General features: G+C 47.1%; 1 protein-coding gene across 1 annotated transcript in view; it reads left to right on the forward strand.

Annotated features, from left to right (window-relative positions):
* The window catches only part of DCAF11 (DDB1 and CUL4 associated factor 11), a gene marked incomplete in the record, with an annotated part of 1,824,350 nt that overhangs the window by 485,143 nt on the left and 1,321,333 nt on the right, over positions 1-17,874 (forward strand).

Genomic DNA, 17,874 nt, shown 5'->3' on the forward strand with positions numbered 1-17,874 from the left:
CACACTTGAATCCAGCGCTTATCTAAACAATCATGTTTTAGTTTGTGATTGACTGTGCAGTAGCTTGGAAAGAGAAGTTTTTATTTGAATTCATATTTTATTTTTACACATTGTTTTTCATTGTTTGTAGGGATAGCTCATAGATGAGATATATTTTGATTTATATTCTGTTTTACTTTCAATTTTCTGTTAGTTGTTAGAAAGGAATATGTTTTAGACAGGCAAATGCTAGCCATCCCAAAGGACCTAGGTAGCTGTAAATTCAGACAGGTTGTAGAGAGTGCAATCCAGAGCTTCTCTAAACAGCCCTGTCGTGGTTTGTGATTTATTGATCTTTATTGTTAAAGAAGTGCAACTGTGGTTCTACGTGCTTATAGTTCATAGGTTAGTACTAGACTAACCACCCTTGCAAGCCTATCCCTTGTGAGACTCAAACCCTGCACCTTGTGTTTGTAAGGCAAACACCTTAACCATTAGGCCACCCTCCCAACCCTGCACATGATGTAAAGGAATTCCAATTTGTGTGACAGTCACAATTTGTACGGTCAGAACAAACAACTTTACTGTATTTAACTTAATATTTAGTTATATATTGTTTGTCTGACTTTTCTATTAGAAGCTTATTTAAGTTCTCTCTGAATTCTGTGGCAACTGATTTTGATTATTCTTTTCTTTTAGAATTTTTTATTCTTTTGCAGCTGAATGTAGATTCCATAAATGGGTATGTCATTAATGATTTGCTGAAGCGCAAATATCTTGTGTAGTGTAAAAAATGTTATGTATTTTTAAAGATGACACCTGATGACACTGGTGATCTGTGTTCATGTCAAAAGTAGGATGATTTGCTTGCCATTATTAGAAGTAAATCTAGACTTACTGACGATGATTGCACTTTTGGAAGTGGCACAGCTTGGAGAACTGTGGTTAACGCATATTAATGACTGGACTGATGAGATAAATAATGTTAGACAAAGTGCAAATAGAACGCATTTAGGAAAGGATACGTCTGTTGTCTGTAAAGATCATTCAGCCCCTATGAAACGAGATAATGCCTCTGACAGCTTTGGAATTCTGGATGCAAGTATTCAGGAATATGAGGATTCAGATTGTATAGAAGGAAGTAAAAAAGAAAGTAGTAAGTTCACAAGTAAAATAGAAATTGAAATGTGTATAAAGCAAAGAGATGACATACTAAAAAGGACACTGCTTTGTTATATAACAATGTGCAGGGAGTGTTAGCATTTTTCTATTAGAAATCCTTCAATCTACAGAAAAAGGCATCATTTTTCAGAAGAGAACAAAGAAGGGGCAGATGATGAAAAGGAAGAAATCAAAATTGAACGTGGAAGAATTTGAAGAATTACTGTAAGAAAAAAAGAGGGGAAAGGCCAGCATTGACAATATGGCACAAGCTGTGGATATACAAAGCCAGCTGGATGAGAATTGTATATCTGCAAATGTAATAAGCAATGAAAACAGTGGGATTAATAAGGCTGATGGTGATGATCATTCCTTTGTAATAATTGATAGAGCAGATATTACTGAAATAGAACTTGCAGATTTTTTATTTTCTGGTTAGAAAAGATATTCTTAGAATTGGAGATTCAATTGTAGAGGGACTGACTGGTACTTAAAATTGCAGAGAAGATAATAAATATTGAATAGTGTTATACTTGCCAGGAGCAAAAATAGGATGTGAGGCATGTCATAGAATGCTTTAATGTAAGGAAGTATGGATCTGTTTTTATTCATGTCAGTACAAATGATCTCATCCGCAAGAACACTGACTGTTAATAGGGAACTTAACAGCCCTCGTATGTGGCGTAGCTTGTGCAGGTGTTAGGACATATTTTTCACAAATTACATGTAGAAAGGAAAGTCATGTCATTGTGAATGAAGAGATTTTTGCAGTAAATACATAAAAAAAGGCCCCAGCCATCTTGTCTGAACACATGGGCACGTGTTCAGACAGGATGATGTGCACTTGTCAGAATCAGGGAACAGAATTTTTGAAGCAAATATTTTGCAATATTTGACCTACACAAGCCAGGATTTTTGCCAGGTCAAAAATTTAGCAGTTCAGAAATGGCCACATTTAATGCATCTCTGATGGTTGTTGATGAAAGGAGCATTAGTTTTTTTTTTTAATTGGAAAATTTTGCACATTGCCACAAGATTGATGAAGATATTACTTGTGAAACATGGATGTAATGGGATCCTATCTCGCCTACATTCATAACTGATGGGTTCAGAGCCGATCCCTCGGCTCTGACTCGCCCACTATATAGTAGAACGAAGTCTCTAATTGGCTGGGCTACCCCTTATCCCAGAATGCACCACGCCTGCTTCCCCAGATCTGGTTTGCCGCTTTTCAAGCTAGACGTGGTCTCGACTTGGCTGGAGCTAAGTAGTTTTTGGTTACTTTTTGGTCTTTTGACCTAGGGGTTTCTTCATAAATTTAACAAACAGCTGTTTTAACAGCTTTACGTGTGTGTGTAAACCTTTTTGGTGTGATTGCTATTTTGTCTATTTACCGGGCAAGGCCCGTTTAAGTTAGAGGGCCCTTGCCCTTATTTGTGTGTGAGTGTGCTGAATTTATCTTACTGTAAGTTCTGTTTTATCGGGTTAATCCCGTTTAAGTTAGAGGGCTCCTGTCCGTTTTTTGTGTGCTGTATCTCGGGCCAGTCCCGTTTGAGTCAAAGGGCTCGTGTTCTACTTAAGGTTGTTTTTTGTGGTAAAACATTGGTGTGACAGGATGTCGAAAGAGCAGAAGTCTGGTTTTAAAAAGTGCACCAAGTGTAACTATAAAATGTCCATTACCGATAGCCATGCTGTTTGTGTATATTGTTTAGGACCGAAACATTTACAGGAAACATGTAGTGTTTGTCATGCTTTTTCCTCTAGGGTCCTTCAAGAACGTAAAAATAAATTGATCCTCAAGGGCCTTAAGCCCTCCTTTGAGGAAGCTTTGGCTTCTCCTTCCTCTCCAGCTTCTAAAAAGAAAAGGTCGTCTGCTCCGACCAGTCCGTCGGAACAGACTTCCAAGAAGCACAGGTCGACCTCTTCTTCCTCGGCTCCAGTGGCTTCGGAGCCTCGGGTGGAAGGGTCTGCCTCGATACCTCTTTCCTCGGCTCCATTGGTGTCAGAGCCGCAGGTTGAGGGATCGAGAGGCGAATCACCTGCTTCGGCTCCTTTGGTCTCGGAGCCGTTGGAGGTGTGCAGCTCAGACTCTCCTCCCTCGGCCCCGAAGTCCCCTTCGGCGCCGATACTTGTTCATACGGTTCCGGATCCGGTGCCGATGGTGTTGGAGCCGTTTCGGAGCCAGTCCCCTGGTCTGTCGGAGCAGAGAGAGAAGTCGTCTCGGCCCCCATCTATTTCCTCTAAATCCTCCAGGTTGTCGGACTCAGATTTGGACAGAGTTATCCAGAGGCTTTTCCAGTCCCCGGTTTTTGCAAAAATGGTCTCGGCTCCAGCCCACTCGGCTCCGGAGCCGGCCCCCATTTCGACACACTCGATTCCTCCTCCAACCTCCTCGGAACCGTTGGAGTCGGTGATGGTGGAGCAGAGCAGAGTCGTCCAGTCGGAGCCGAGACTCCCTTGGAGCCTCTCGGTTCCGACCATCATTCCTACCCTGTCCTCGGCGTCAGGGTTCGGTACCAGGACTTCCTCGGTCGGGGCCGAGGGGAACACTTTGGAACTGGTAGCTTCGGTGCCTAGTCTCCCCCTCGGAGCATTGGCCGCAGGGATTCCCGATACCGTCGTGGTCTCTCAGCCGGTGTCCTCCGTAGAGTCTGGAGGTCCTGCTTTTGAGGCCATGAGGACTGCGCTGGCCATGTCCTTGCCAGCTCAGCAAGTCTCTACCTCACCGTCCCTAGACTTGGGAACTGGTGCTTCTGGTGTGCTTCATTCCCACGACAGCGGGGCCCCAGGGCCTGAGGATACCCCCTTGGGGGCTTCCCTTCTCCCGGGAGGTCCTTCTGAATCCGCATAAGATGAACCTCCAAGGAAAAAATTGTGCAAGAGGAAGCACATTGACTCCCAGGATGAGTCTATCACATCAAATACTGACCTCGATGATGCGGAGGGGTCCCCAAAATCGTCCTCGGATGACGTCTCATTCTCAGATATCCTCGAGATCCTGAGACAGAGAGATGATTGGCAGTCCAAAACCCCTTCCGCTGAGGAGTCAGTCTTCCTCAAGGCTTTTGGGGCCCAGCCGTCCGCCTCCTGGGTGTCTCCACCCTTCGATGAATTGCTAGATTTAGTTTCTCGAAGGGTGTGGGAACACCCTGACTCTGTGGAACCGGTGCCCGCCAGGCCTAACAAGTTCCTCTCAGCCCCTCCTGAAAAGGAATTTTTGACCAAAGGAGTTGCAGTAGATGCGATGGTGGTGGCATCTGCCACTCAGCAGGATGTGGCAGAGGCTTCAACATCTATTCACCCTCCTAATAAGGATTCCAGGAGCATGGATAGGTACGGGAAGCGTACCCTTTCTTCAGCGGCCTTTACCCTGCGGTCGCTGAATTATCTTTGTCATTTTACCAGGCTCCAAAGGGACCTCCTCAAAGAGTTAGGTGAGTCTCTTACGGGTAATCTTCCTGAGGCGTTAGCCCAAACTGTTGGTGCCCAGATGACTACCCTATCTTTGATAGTCAACTCGTCCATGAGGCTCATCTCATATGTGGCCGAAGGGGCGAGTAGAGCAGCGGGAACAGGCGTGGCTCTTAGAAGACACGCCTGGTTACGCTTGTGTCCCTTTGCGGAGGCTTTTAAGTCTTCCTTCACCGACGCCCCCTTTGATGGGTCTTCCCTGTTTGGACCCAAGGTGAAGGACACACTGACTCGATGCGAGCAGGAGGGCAAGACCTTGACTGCCATGGGGGCCCGTTTTTCCGCTCCCTCTAGACCTTACCCCAAGGCCCAGAGAGGAGGGAAAATGTGGTTTAGAAAATCTCAAAGGTCTTTCCCTACTCCACCGAGTGATCCCCCCTCTAGAGGCAGGGGGGGGGGATTCAGGAAGACACCACCCCAGAGGCAGCAGAGGCCCCCGCAACTCTGGAGACCGCGATTCCTTTCGTGGTCCATCCTACGCTCACCTTCCCTGAGACGTAGCCTGACTGCGCATCTCCGGAGCCAGTCGGGGGTCGCTTTGCGGAACATCCACAGGCTTGGGAATCTATCACCAAGGATCAGTGGGTGCTCCGAACCATAACCGGAGGCTATCTCATCCCTTTCATCAAGCCCCCTCTTCCTATCAGGAAAATCCCGGATGTGCCACCCAGTCAGCGGGATCAAGCAGCGGTCGAGGTCTCAAAGCTGCTAAGAAAAGGAGTCATCCAGCCTGTCCCCGCCGACCAGATCGGATCAGGAACTTACTCAAGACTATTTTTGGTGCCAAAAAAGACAGGGGACTTAAGGCCCATTTTGGACCTCATATCATTGAATCGCTTTGTAAAAAAATCCAAATTCCGAATGGTCACCCTTCAGTCCATTCTTCCGTTATTGGAGAAGGATGTCTGGATGTGCTCCATAGATCTCAAGGACGCTTACTATCACATCCTGTTAAGTCAAGAGTCCAGGAGTCACTTACGCTTCCGCCTGGGAACCAGTCATTTCCAGTTCCGAGCACTGCCCTTTGGTCTCACCACAGCCCCCAGGGTGTTCACCAAGTGTCTGGCAGTAGTGACAGCTCACTTGAGAAGTCTAGGATTCCAAGTGTTTCCCTATCTAGACGACTGGCTCCTTACTTCCACCACCAAGCATCTATTAGTTCGGGTGCTTATGACCACAGTCAGTTTGGGTCATTCACTAGGAATCACGTTCAACTGGGAAAAATCTGTGCTGCAGCCGTCTCAGCGTATTACCTTTATAGGCGCAGAGTTAGACACAAGAAGAATGCGAGCATTCTTGCCGGTAGAAAGGATTCAGGTCCTGCAGTCTCAGGTTCAAACCTTGTTACCCAGATCACGAGTTCAGGCCAGACTGATTTTGCAGTTATTGGGCACGATGGCCTCGACTATTCTTCTAGTCCCCTTAGCCAGGCTGCACATGCAGGTACTGCAATGGCTACTGTCGGTTCAATGGTCCTTTCAGGCTCTCCCCTTGAACCATTTGGTCCAGATTACGGAAATTTGCCGTCGGGACCTACGTTGATGGCTGCTTCGGTCCAACCTGGACCAGGGGCGACCCTTTGCCCTTCAGACTCCCGTTGCCACGGTGACCACAGATGCCTCCCAGATAGGGTGGGGGGGGGGGCATTATCTGGACAGGTCTGTCCAAGGTACGTGGCAGGCTCACGAAACGCACTTACATATCAATATCCTGGAAATGAGAGCAGTGCTACTGGTGTTGCAAGCACTTCATCATGTTCTTCCCCGGGGTACTATTGTGATCCTATCCGACAACATGTCGGTAGTCTGGTACATAAATAAGCAAGGCGGAACCAGGTCCTACCCTCTTTGCCGAGAGGCCATGAGAGTGTGGCATTGGGCGATTTCTACCCAGCGTTTCCTAGTGGCAATGCACATTCCGGGAAAATCCAATGTGATTGCAGACAGGCTGAGCAGGACTCTCCTGTTACCCCACGAGTGGTCCCTCAACGACAGGGTGGCTGCAAACATTTTCGCCAAGTGGGGCCTCCCTTGTTGCGACTTGTTTGCCAGCCCTCACAATGCGAAATGCAGGGAGTTCTTCACTCTGACTCCCTCTCAGGGGCAGATTCCCAGGGACGCTCTAGCTCACAGTTGGCCCCCCGGTCTACTTTACGCCTTCCCTCCGGTTCCCCTTCTCCCGAAGGTGATACAGAAGGCGATTTATCTAGGAAGCGACATGATTTTGATCGCTCCACACTGGCCTCGTCAGGTTTGGTTCCCCTTCCTTCTGAGGTATGCGGTGGAGGGCCCATGGTTTCTGGACCTGGTGCTCGACCTGTTAACTCATCAGTTGGGACAGTCTCATCCTTCCCTCAGGTCCTTGAGGTTGGCCGCCTGGTTACTCCACTTCCAACTCTAGTCAGAGATAACTCTTTCTCCAGACGTCATCCACATTTTGTCCTCTTCTCACAAACCTTCCACTATTAAACTGTATTCTAGCAAGTGGAAGAGATTTGCTATTTGGGCCCAGCAACGAGGTATAGATCCCCTTACCGCCCCAGTACCTCAGGTTTTAGAATTCCTGGCTTCTTTGTTTTCTTTGGGCTCTTCAGTTTCCACAATTAAAGTCCAACTGGCGGCTATCTCTAATTTTCATGTCTCCTTTGAGCCTTCCTTAATGGCAAACAGGCTTTGCAAATCTTTCCTTAAAGGAGCGTGGCTCCTTCGGCCCCCAATAGCCCATCCTGTGCCCCCTTGGGATCTGAATATGGTTCTAGCTTCTTTAACTGCCCGTCCTTTTGAACCAGCAGCTACTTGTGATATAAAATTTCTATCTTGGAAAACCGCCTTTTTGGTGGCAATAACCTCTGCCAAGCGGGTCTCAGAGCTTCTGGCTCTGTTCTAATCCCCCTTATTTGATTTTTCACAGAGTGTCTCGAGTTAAATCCTTCTTTCTTGCCCAAGGTAGCATCCCCCTTATGCATTCAACAATCCTTGGAGCTCCCGGTGTTTTTTCCCAAATTCTCCAATAGCGCAGAATATATTTTCCATCAATTGGATGTTCACAGACAACTGCGTTTTTATTTAGGACCAATCAGAAACGAAAGTCAGATCAGTTGTTTGCGTCCTTTTGCGGAGAATAGGTTGGGTCAACCGGTGGCTAAAACCACCATAGCCAAATGGATTAAAGATTGCATCTCCTTCATCTATTCACAGTCCGGCAAAGAGCTACCATTCCCAGTCAAGGCTCATTCTACCAGGGCTATGGCTACTTCTGTAGCATTCCACTCCAAATTATCGATAGATGATATCTGTCTTGCGCTACCTGGACTTCTCCGCACACCTTTATTTCTCATTACAAGATAGATGTGGCTTCTCGAGGTAGAGCTTCCTTTGGTTCCACAGTTCTCAGGAGTGTTTTCCAATGAGCCACCCGGGATTTAGGTGCTAGGGATGCTGTCCCATCAGTTATGAATGTAGGCGAGATAGGATCCCATTACATCTTTTAGTTATGTACTTACCATAACTTCGGATGTATGGGATCCATCTACTTCATATGTCTCAACCCTCCTTCCCCCTTCCCATTGGATTTAGAGGAAATGTTGCTACTTACTGAGTTTTTCTCTTGAAGGACTTTAGTTTGTTACAGTTGTGGTATGTTTTCTGTGCCTGGATGTAGGTATATAAAAGCGAACAAACAAGATCTGGGGAAGCAGGCGTGGTGCATTCTGGGATAAGGGGTAGCCCAGCCAATTAGAGACTTCGTTCTACCATATAGTGGCCGAGTCGGAGCCGAGGGATCGGCTCCGAACCCATCAGTTATGAATGTAGGCGAGATGGATCCCATACATCCGAAGTTATGGTAAGTACATAACTAAAAGTTAAAGAACAATGACTGGAAACCAATTTTGTCAGGGTATGAATGTTTCTGTAACAGACATTTTAACAAAAAATCAGTTGGATGTGTTATGATAGGGATTAACAATAGATCTGATGCTATCTGTGTCATAATTCCTCACAGATGGTTCTTGGATCCAACCTCGGATCCGAGCCATCAGCTGTCGGACAGATCCAGAGCTCTAGCTCCTCCCCTTCCCATAATTCCCTGCTATTTTTTAACCCACAGGTCTTGTTTGCCACTGAAACGCTTAGACATGATCTACAGAGCTCAGGCCATTAGCTGCAGGTAAGTGCCTTCCGTTTGGGTTCTAACTTAATTTCTCTTTCTTGTATAGGTAGTTTTAGGTTGTTTAGTTAGGTTAATTCCTTTTTGTGGTTTTTACTACCCGTTCCCTCCCTTTTCCTGGGTGGGTTAGTTAAAAAAAAAAATAAAAAAGGTATAGAGTTTATACTTCTAGTATAAAGTAGAGTTTATTCTTCCTTTGTTTAGATTAGTGTCCTCTTGGTTCGTGTACTGTTATTGGTGTGTGTGTGTGTGTGTGTGTGTGTGTGTTTCTTTTGTGCTGGCATGGTTGACAAATCCTCAGGGTTTAAAAGATGCTCCTCGTGCAGTCAGAAGATGCCATATTCTGACTCGCACAAGGAGTGTCTTTATTGCTTAGTTTTGGCACACCTGGAGGTTGAATGCGACATTTATCGTAGAGCTCCGTAATAAGGTCCTTTTGAAGGGCTTGTTTCAGGGTGGTCCTCTGCCTTCTGACTCCCCTTCCAACCCCTCTCAGGAGCCTAAAAAGAGGCCCCCTTCTCCTTCCATTGGGGGGGGGGGTCCTCCTCCTCTCACTCTAAGAAGTCGAGTCTCTCTGATCGCTAATCCCCAGATCTGAGCCCAGCCTCTTCAGCTTCGGATCTGAGATCTACTGTTCCGAAAGCCTCAGATCAGACTCTTGGATCCAATGCTTCCATGGATCGGAGGTCTTGGGATCCGAGTGGGGGGAGACGTCCCTGGATCCGATGAGCAACCTGGAGACTTTGGATCCCACTAGACTGTCAGATCCTACAGTGCTGTCAGATCCTGTAATAATTGCAAGTTCCCCATGTCGGTCCTGCAGGAAGTCGCATCTGATTAGTAGGAGCAGATCCCCTTCCCGGGACCACAGGGCCATGGGATCCAGGGTCGGTTCTCCTGCTGGATTGGGTCACTCTTCAGTCTTATCCAGGTCCTTCAGAAGTCTCCATCCTTTGGACATGGATAGGATGATGAGGAGCTTCCTCAAGGCTCAAATTGAGTTGGGATTGCTCCCATCCCCTTCCCAAATGGCCAGGGGACCCTCCCCATTGATAGGATTCCACTATCCTCTTCCAATCCATCAGGGTTTAGAATGTCAGGACCAGGGAATGTCCATTGAGAGGCCGGCGGTGTCGAGTATTCCCCTTTCTCGACTCCATCAGGGTCCCTGGCTGGCTCTGTTCTGTTTCCCCTGGATCAGGAGTTGCCTTGCCGCTGAGGAGTCTGTGCAAGTTCACTGGGGGAGAGTTCGAGTCCGGAGTTTTTGGACAGTTTGCTTCTCCAGGGGCTTCATCACTGGGTAGCTCGGGGCTGATAGGGGGGTGTTGGGGCTGCATTCGGGTTCCTTCCCCCTCCCTAGGTGGCCCTGGCCACAGGGGAGGGGAGAGGTGCTTCATCCAGCCCATCGGCCTTCCGGGCGGTAGAGAGGACCTTCTCCAGTTTGGCAGTTACCTCTCTGTCTTCTCTAGCCCCCCCCTGAGGCCTCATCATCTGTCCAAGGTCAGCCCTCCTGAGAGTGCATTCAGAGGGGCACCTCCCTTCTTGGAGTACCCATCTCCTTTTGAGTCATCCCCTGAGCCCACCACGGAGGACCCCCCTCAGAAGAGATCATGCAAAAGAAGGTACTTGGACTTCCCCAGAGAAGTCCCTCACTGAGGACATGGACTTTGAGGAGGGAGACAGGCTCCCCAGACTGCCGTCTGAGGAGGTTTCCTTCTGGGACATCCTTGAAGTTCTTAAGCAGAAAGGCTGGTGGTCTTTCTCGTCCCCATCCTCGGAAGAGTCCATGTTCCTGAAGGCTTTTGGGATGGGCCCGTCTTCTTCCTGGGTGTCCCACCCAGCTGATAAACTTGTGAACCTTATCAGCAGGGCTTGCAAGGAACCGGACACAGTGGAACCAGTGCCAAAGAGAGCTGATAAATTCCTCAGTCCTCCCAAAGATAGATCCTTTTGGAGTAAAGGGTCCCTGTCAGTGCCATCATGGTGGCCACTAGTACTAAGAAGGATCTAGTGTAACAATGCTCCTCTGTCCATCCCTCGAACAGGGAGTCCTGGGAGTTCGACCGTTTTGGAAATTGTGAGTTTGCCTCAGCTACTTTCGGACTGAGACCAACTAATTATTTTGCCCATTTTATCTGGCTTCAGAGGGACTTGGTTTCTGAGCTTACCACTTCCCTTACAAGAGTTGTTGCCTCTAGCGAGTCTTAAGCTAGTCTCTGTGAAACTATTTGCTCTGATTTGCTTGGCTAATGCTTCAATGAGGTTGATCTCCAGTTCGCCGGAGGCCACCTCTCAAGTGGCAGGCACCAGTATTGCCATTTGATGGCATGCCTGGCTTCACCTTTGCTGGTTTGTGGAACCCTTCAAGGCATCTTTCACTAACACCCCCTTTGACGGCTCCACCTTGTTTGGGCCATCTGTTAAGGAAACCTTAACCCGTAGTGAGCAGGAAGGCAAGACTCTTTCCGCAGTAGGGATCAAGTTTTCTACTCCCCAGTGTTTTTTTTTCTAAGACCCAGAGGGGAAGTAAGAAACTCTGGTTCTGGAGGACTCAGTCTTCCTTTCAAGATGCTCCCCAGAAATCCTCTTCCACAAGCCGGGGCAGGGAATTCTGTGGCTGACACCGCCCCAGGGGCAGAGGGGGTCTGCAGAACCAGGACTCCCAGGAACCTTTCTTTGAGAAACACTTTCAGTGTTCCTGAGATGCGGCCCAACTGTCCTGCCCTTGAGGTAGTCTGGGTCGAATTTGCCTTCACCCACTAGCCTGGAGAAGTATGGATCAGTGGGTGCTAAAAATCATTTTGAGGGGTTACTCCATTCCCTTTTCCCAGCCCCCTACAGTTCGAAAAAGTCTTCCAGATGTTCCAGGCTGCCAAAGGGAGTTGGCCTATATTGACATGCAAAACCTCCTTCAAAAAAGAGCCATCCAAGAGGTCCCAAAAGGACGAGGGTCCAGAACATACTCTTTTTTTCTTTTTGGTGCCAAAGTAGACTGGGGACCTGCATCCGATCCTGGACCTCAGCAAGTTAAATTTGTCCTTCAAGAAGTCCAAATTCCAGATGGTCATTGTACAGTCCATTCTGGCTGTATTATGCAAGGATGGTTGGATGTGCTCAGTGGATCTCAGGGACACATACTGTCACATAAAGATCGAAAGACGCTCCAGGAGACACTTGCGCTTTCAGCTAGGGGCTAATCATTACCAGTTCTGTGTTCTGCCCTTTGGACTTAACACAGCCCCCCTGGGTGTTTTGCCAAATGCATGCCAGTGGTGGCAGCTCATCTCCAGCTGCAGAGGTTCCAGGTCATTCTGTACCTGAACGATTGGCTCCTCACGGCTCCCACTAGGCATCAGCTAGCAATGGCCACTGAATATACTCTCCATCTTTTCCAACATCTTGGTATCACTGTAAATCTGCCTAAATCCAACCTGGTTCCATGCCAGAACCTGTAGTTCTTCAGGGTCCAGCTGGATACAGTATCAGAAACAGCAACACTGCCTCCCCGTAGTAATCAACTCATTCAGAGTCAGATTTCTCTTTTGCTGGAGCTATATCTCCCATCAGTTCATTTTATTTTTCAAGCATTTATGTTCAATGGCGACGGCCATTCAATTGGTTTGCCTCGTCGGATATCACCTGTGAGTGCTCCAATGGACCCTGGCAGTCCAGTGGTCCATTCTGGTTTAACCCATGTCCATGACAATAAAGTTGACTCAGGTGTGCAGGAATCATATCCCTTGTTGGCTTCAGTCTCAGGACCTATACCTAGGTAGGCCATTTTGTCTTCCCTTGCCCAAGGCCACAGTGACCATGGACACCTCCCTGTTGGGATGAGGTGGGGGCATTTTCAGGGCAGGTGAGTTCAAGGCACGTGGTCCTCCATAGAGACCAAATTGCACATAAATGTCCTGGAGATGAGAGCAGTCCTTCTAACGTTGCAAGCCTTTTAGGAATGCCTCCCTCTGGGAACTATAGCAATTCAGACGGACAACATGGCGGTTGTCTAGTATATCAACAAGCAAGGGGGCACATGGTCTTATCCTCTGTGCAGAGAGGCCATGAGAGTGTGGGAATGGGTGATGTCTTCCAGGCATTTTCTTCTTGCAACTCTTATACCTGGGAGTTCCAACGTTTTGGCTGACAAACTAAGCAAGTCCATCTTGAGTTCTCACAAATAGTCCCTATATCCATCAGTGGCAAGGCAAATCTTCGACCAGTGGGGTCAACCTTGCTGTGATCTTTTTGCTTCCCCAGTCATCCGCAAATGCAGCAAATACTTTGCCCTGATCCCCCAATTAGGGGAGTCACCCAGGGACACCCTAATTCACGATTTGCCTCCGGGTGTCCTCTATGCTTATCCTCCTATTCCCCTAATAACCAAAGTCTTACAGAAAGCCCGTCGCATGAAGACATCTCTAATCCTCATTGCCCCTTTCTGACCTCATCAGGCATGGATGTTCTTCGTGTTTCACTGTTGCAGTCATTACATTTGGGTAATCTGCTGGCAGGTTGCCCTCAGTCGGCCTGATTAACAAAGTCTTGGGTCCTGCGTCGGTTGCTGTCCCTTCTTCCATGACGTCAGGTCATCAGGGATATAAAACATGCAGCTGACGCCATTGCATCAGTCTTTCTTGCCATGTGGTGCCCAAAGCAGAAGCAGTTTGCAAGTGCCGGTCGGCCGACTCCTGAAATTTTCGTTTTTGAGTTTCAGAACCAAAGTCTTCAACTTAAAGCTAAGTACCCCATTTGGGAAACTTTTTCTTGCTCCTTACCGATGTCAGTAAAAGTTAATAATTGCATTACTTGTGGAAAGCAAATACCTCATAAAGATTTTCATTCGTACTGTATTCCTTGCCTAGGCCCTGACCAAGACGTACCTTGCTGTCGGTTTTGTGCTTTATTTAATCAGCGCACTATCCGTCGTCTGTATATTTTTGCCTCCATTTTGGTTCTCTGTTTAATTATCTAGAAATGTCATCGGTTAGCCATCCGACTACCGGGATTCCAAAAAAACGCAAAGATAAAGACAGAGACAGGCCGCCGAGGTCCAAAACTGCCGACGACGCTTCTCCTAAGCTAGTCGCCAGTTCGCCGGTACTCAGTGAGGTGCTTTCACAGCCCCTGATACCCACTACTTCTGATTCGCAGGCCTCTACTGAGACTCATTCGGAGTCTGGTATGCCGCTAGATACTTCAACTATGGAACCTGCGGATGTCTCTACCTTGGATGGGTCCAGAGCCGCTGTGCAGGCACCGGCTTCTGAGGGTGTATTCAGGCCTACAGACTTGCATATTAAATCGACACCTCCTTCATTACTAAGGCCTAAATCTCGATCCATGTCTAAAAACCCGATGCCCAGGCCACATGCCCAGGCCCCTATCCCTAAAAATCAAATGATAAAAATGGCTGAAGATCTAATAACTCTAATCAGGGGTAGTCAACCCCCCCCCCCCCTAAGAGGCCTAGGGCTGAGCTTAATTATGAATCTTCTGATCAGGATTCTGTTTCTTCTGACTCTTCTGATGACCTGGATTTGTTCATACCTACTTATGAGGATTCTGATGCAGAGGATTCCATTCCCTCTGTTTCCCCTCCTGAGGATTTTTCTTTTGGGGAAACTTTACATATTTTAAGGGAGTATTTCCACTGAGAAAGCCAGGAATTTTCTGATTCAAAAAAGAGGCTTAGGGATTTCCTTCTTCTACCTCAGCATATGCCTTTGGCTGTACCTCCTGTACTAGACATTGTTGATGATGTGTTCTAGGAATCCAGTTTGGCCCCTGGTTCCCTGGCTCCTGCTCCTAGTAAACCTGACAGATATTACAGGGTTCCTGAGTCCCACAAGTTCGTTTTCAAAAATCCTGTTGCAGATCCAGAGGCTATTTCTCAGGGGCCCAAGGGCATTAAGACATCTACTGCTAAAAATCCTACCCCTTCTGATAGAGACTCCAGGGTGCTGGATAGATGGTGTAAAAATGTTTATACTTCTGCAACCTTGACAGAGTTATAAACTGCCAGTTTCATATGTTAAAATATCAGCAACATGTTATTGGACTGCTTAAACAAAAAATGATGTTGATTCCCGACTGTATGGAAATTAAAGAATTATCGGACTTAATGCATTCAGCTGAACAAGTTGGAAAACATACTTTGCAATGTGGTTTTGATTCTTTAGAGGCCTCTTTCTGGGCTGCTGTTACTGGATTTGTGCTTAGAAGGCATGCTTGGCTTAAGGAGCAATCTTTGCCTGATCATGTTAAAGCTAAATTGTTGGATGCTCCTTTAAATCAGGATCGCCTGGTTGGCAACAAGGCTGAGGAAGTTCTTAAAAAGATGGAAGATAAAGCTAAATCTATGCAAACTGTTAAAGATTTTTTACAAGGGCAACCTCCTAGATTTAGTAGGCACTGGCCTACTAAGAATTGGTCCTTTCCAGTCCCTTCCATGTCTTCTCAAGCCAAACCTAGACACAGCAAAAACCCCAGGTTTCAGTCCCGGGGGACTCTCAGAACCAAGCAGTGGGGGGCCTCCACTTCCAAATCTGGAAATAACAAGACACCTCCCTATGGTAAACAGTCTCAATGACTTCCTTTTAAAATTCCCAAGCACTTATCTTTAGACTGCCCCTTTGGGGGGAAAGTTTGCTCTTAATGCAAAGAACTGGGAACTCATAACCCAGGACAAATGGGTTTTAAATATAGTGTCCCAGGGATACAGATTTCATTTCCACACGTTGCCAACACCAAATGGGTGGCCAGATTTGTACCCAAATCAGTGGGCAGAGGTTCAAAAACAAGTACTTTCCCTCTTAAGCATGGGGGCTAGTCAACTGGTACCAGAAGAGGAAATGGGACAAGGTTTCTACTCCAGACTTTTTCTGGTACCCAGAAAAGACAAATCATGGCGTCCAATCCTGGACCTGTCTACTCTAAACACCTTTCTGGAGATTCCAAAATTCAAGATGCTGACTCTTCACCAGTTACTTCCTATGCTAGGCAAAGACGCCTGGTTGGCAACACTAGATTTAAAAGAAGCATACCTGCACATCCCAATCAGGGAATCTTGCAGAAAATACCTACGCTTCAAAGCAGGCTTACACACATTATCAGTTCTCTGCACTGCCCTTTTGCTTGTCTACTGCGCCCAGGGTGTTCACAAAGTGCTTGGCTCCAGTTATTGCATTTTGCAGGCAAAGAATACCCATACCTGGACGATTGTCTAATTTAGGCAGAAAGCCAGGGCATACTTTTGAATCATATGGCATTTGTAAAAAGGGTTCTAACTTGTCTGGGGTACACCATAAACGAAAAGAAATCTCAACTGGTACCCTGTCAACAAATTACATTCCTGGGAGTAAGCTTGAATACAACTGCCCAGATGGCTTACCTCACGCCAAAAAAGCGAATTCATTTGGTAACCTATTTCAAACAAGTGGCCACAAAAACCCTGCTTATCTGCAAGACAAATACTGCAAGCCTTGGGGTTCATGGCCTCCTGCATTCTTCTAATTCCATATGCAAGACTGCATATGAGGAAACTACAGTGGTATCTAAAAAGTCTATGGAGTCAGCATTCTCACAGCCTGGAAACAGTGATTCCTATCATTCCTTGCCTACGCCTGGAGTTCCTGTTGTGGGCAGAGGCCTGCCACCAAAACAAGGGACTACCATTCACACTACCCCCTGCCGCCCAAACCCTAACTACAGATGCATCATACTATGCATGGGGCACTCGCCTGGCAGGGAAGTGCATTCAGGGCAAATGGAACCCAAGTCAAATGCACCTACATATCAATCAAAAAGAAATGTTAGCTGTACAGAATGCTCCAACACCCTTCAAGGACTGCATTCTTCCAGGACAACTAATGGAAAAAACGGACAACACCATGGTTATGTGGTACATAAACAAGCAGGGGGGTACACATTCCTTCCCCCTCTGCAGACTAGCCATGGCATTGAAGAACACAGCCTTGAGCTACCAAGTGCACCTACAAGCTCAATTCCTGCCAGGAAAATTAAATGCACTGGCAGATGGACTAAGCAGAAACCTCATGGACCCACACGAGTGGAAACTGGAACCAAGGATTTTCAACATGTTGACAAGCAAATAGGGGAGTCCAGACATAGATCTATTTGCCTCCCCCCAGAACTACCAGTTGGATAAGTTTTGCGCAAGGACTCCCCATAAACAAGCCTGGAAAGTGGATGCTGTGTCCATCAGCTGGAAAAATCTATCCGTCTACGCCTTCCCCCCACTGCCTCTGCTCTCCAAAGTTCTACTAAAAGTCAAACAGGACAAGCCAAGGATTATCTTGATTGGTCCAGACTGGCCATGCCAACACTGGTACCCCCTCCTGCACAGTGTGTCGCAGTTATCTCCATGGCACCTGCCTCAGATCCCTTCCCTGCTGTCTCAGCAGTAGAACCAAATTCTGCACCCTCAGCTTCCAACATTAAACCTTGCAGCCTGGCTAATCACTTAAATTCACCCTTATCATCCTTCAGCAAACCTGTGATGGATGTCATCTTGGAGGCAAGGAGACCTAGTACTAGAAAATCTTATGCTGACAAATGGAAAAGATTCTGTGCCTGGAACCAATCTCAAGGGATGAGCACAGCAGCACCCAATTTACCTCAGATTTTGCAATACTTAACTGAGATGCTTCACAAGGGCCTGTCTTTTTCCTCCATTAAAATCCACGCCTCAGCCATTTCAGCTCATTATAACACAGAACCTCCCCTCTTCTCTCATCCTCTGCTCAAGCAGTACCTCAGAGGGGCAAAAAACTTGAGACTACACAGGAGAGCTCCAACCCCAGCCTGGGACCTTAACTTTGTACTGGAGAAACTCAATCTACCTCCTTTCGAGCTAGCTGCTACTGTAGACTTAAAATTTCTTAATTGAAAAACAGCCTTCCTTTTAGCAATCACTTCAGCTAGAAGGATGTCTGAATTACAGGCCCTTATGGCAGTGGAGCCTTTCATCATCTTTCATGCGGACAGGGTGTCACTCAGGACCAATCCTTCCTTCATGCCCAAGGTGGTATCCAGTGTGGCTCTTAATCAGTTCATTCATTTGCCAACCTTCTTTCC

Source organism: Protopterus annectens, chromosome 16.part0 (assembly GCF_019279795.1).
Source record: "Protopterus annectens isolate FY-2018-M chromosome 16.part0, PAN1.0, whole genome shotgun sequence".
Classification (NCBI taxonomy): domain Eukaryota; kingdom Metazoa; phylum Chordata; order Ceratodontiformes; family Protopteridae; genus Protopterus; species Protopterus annectens.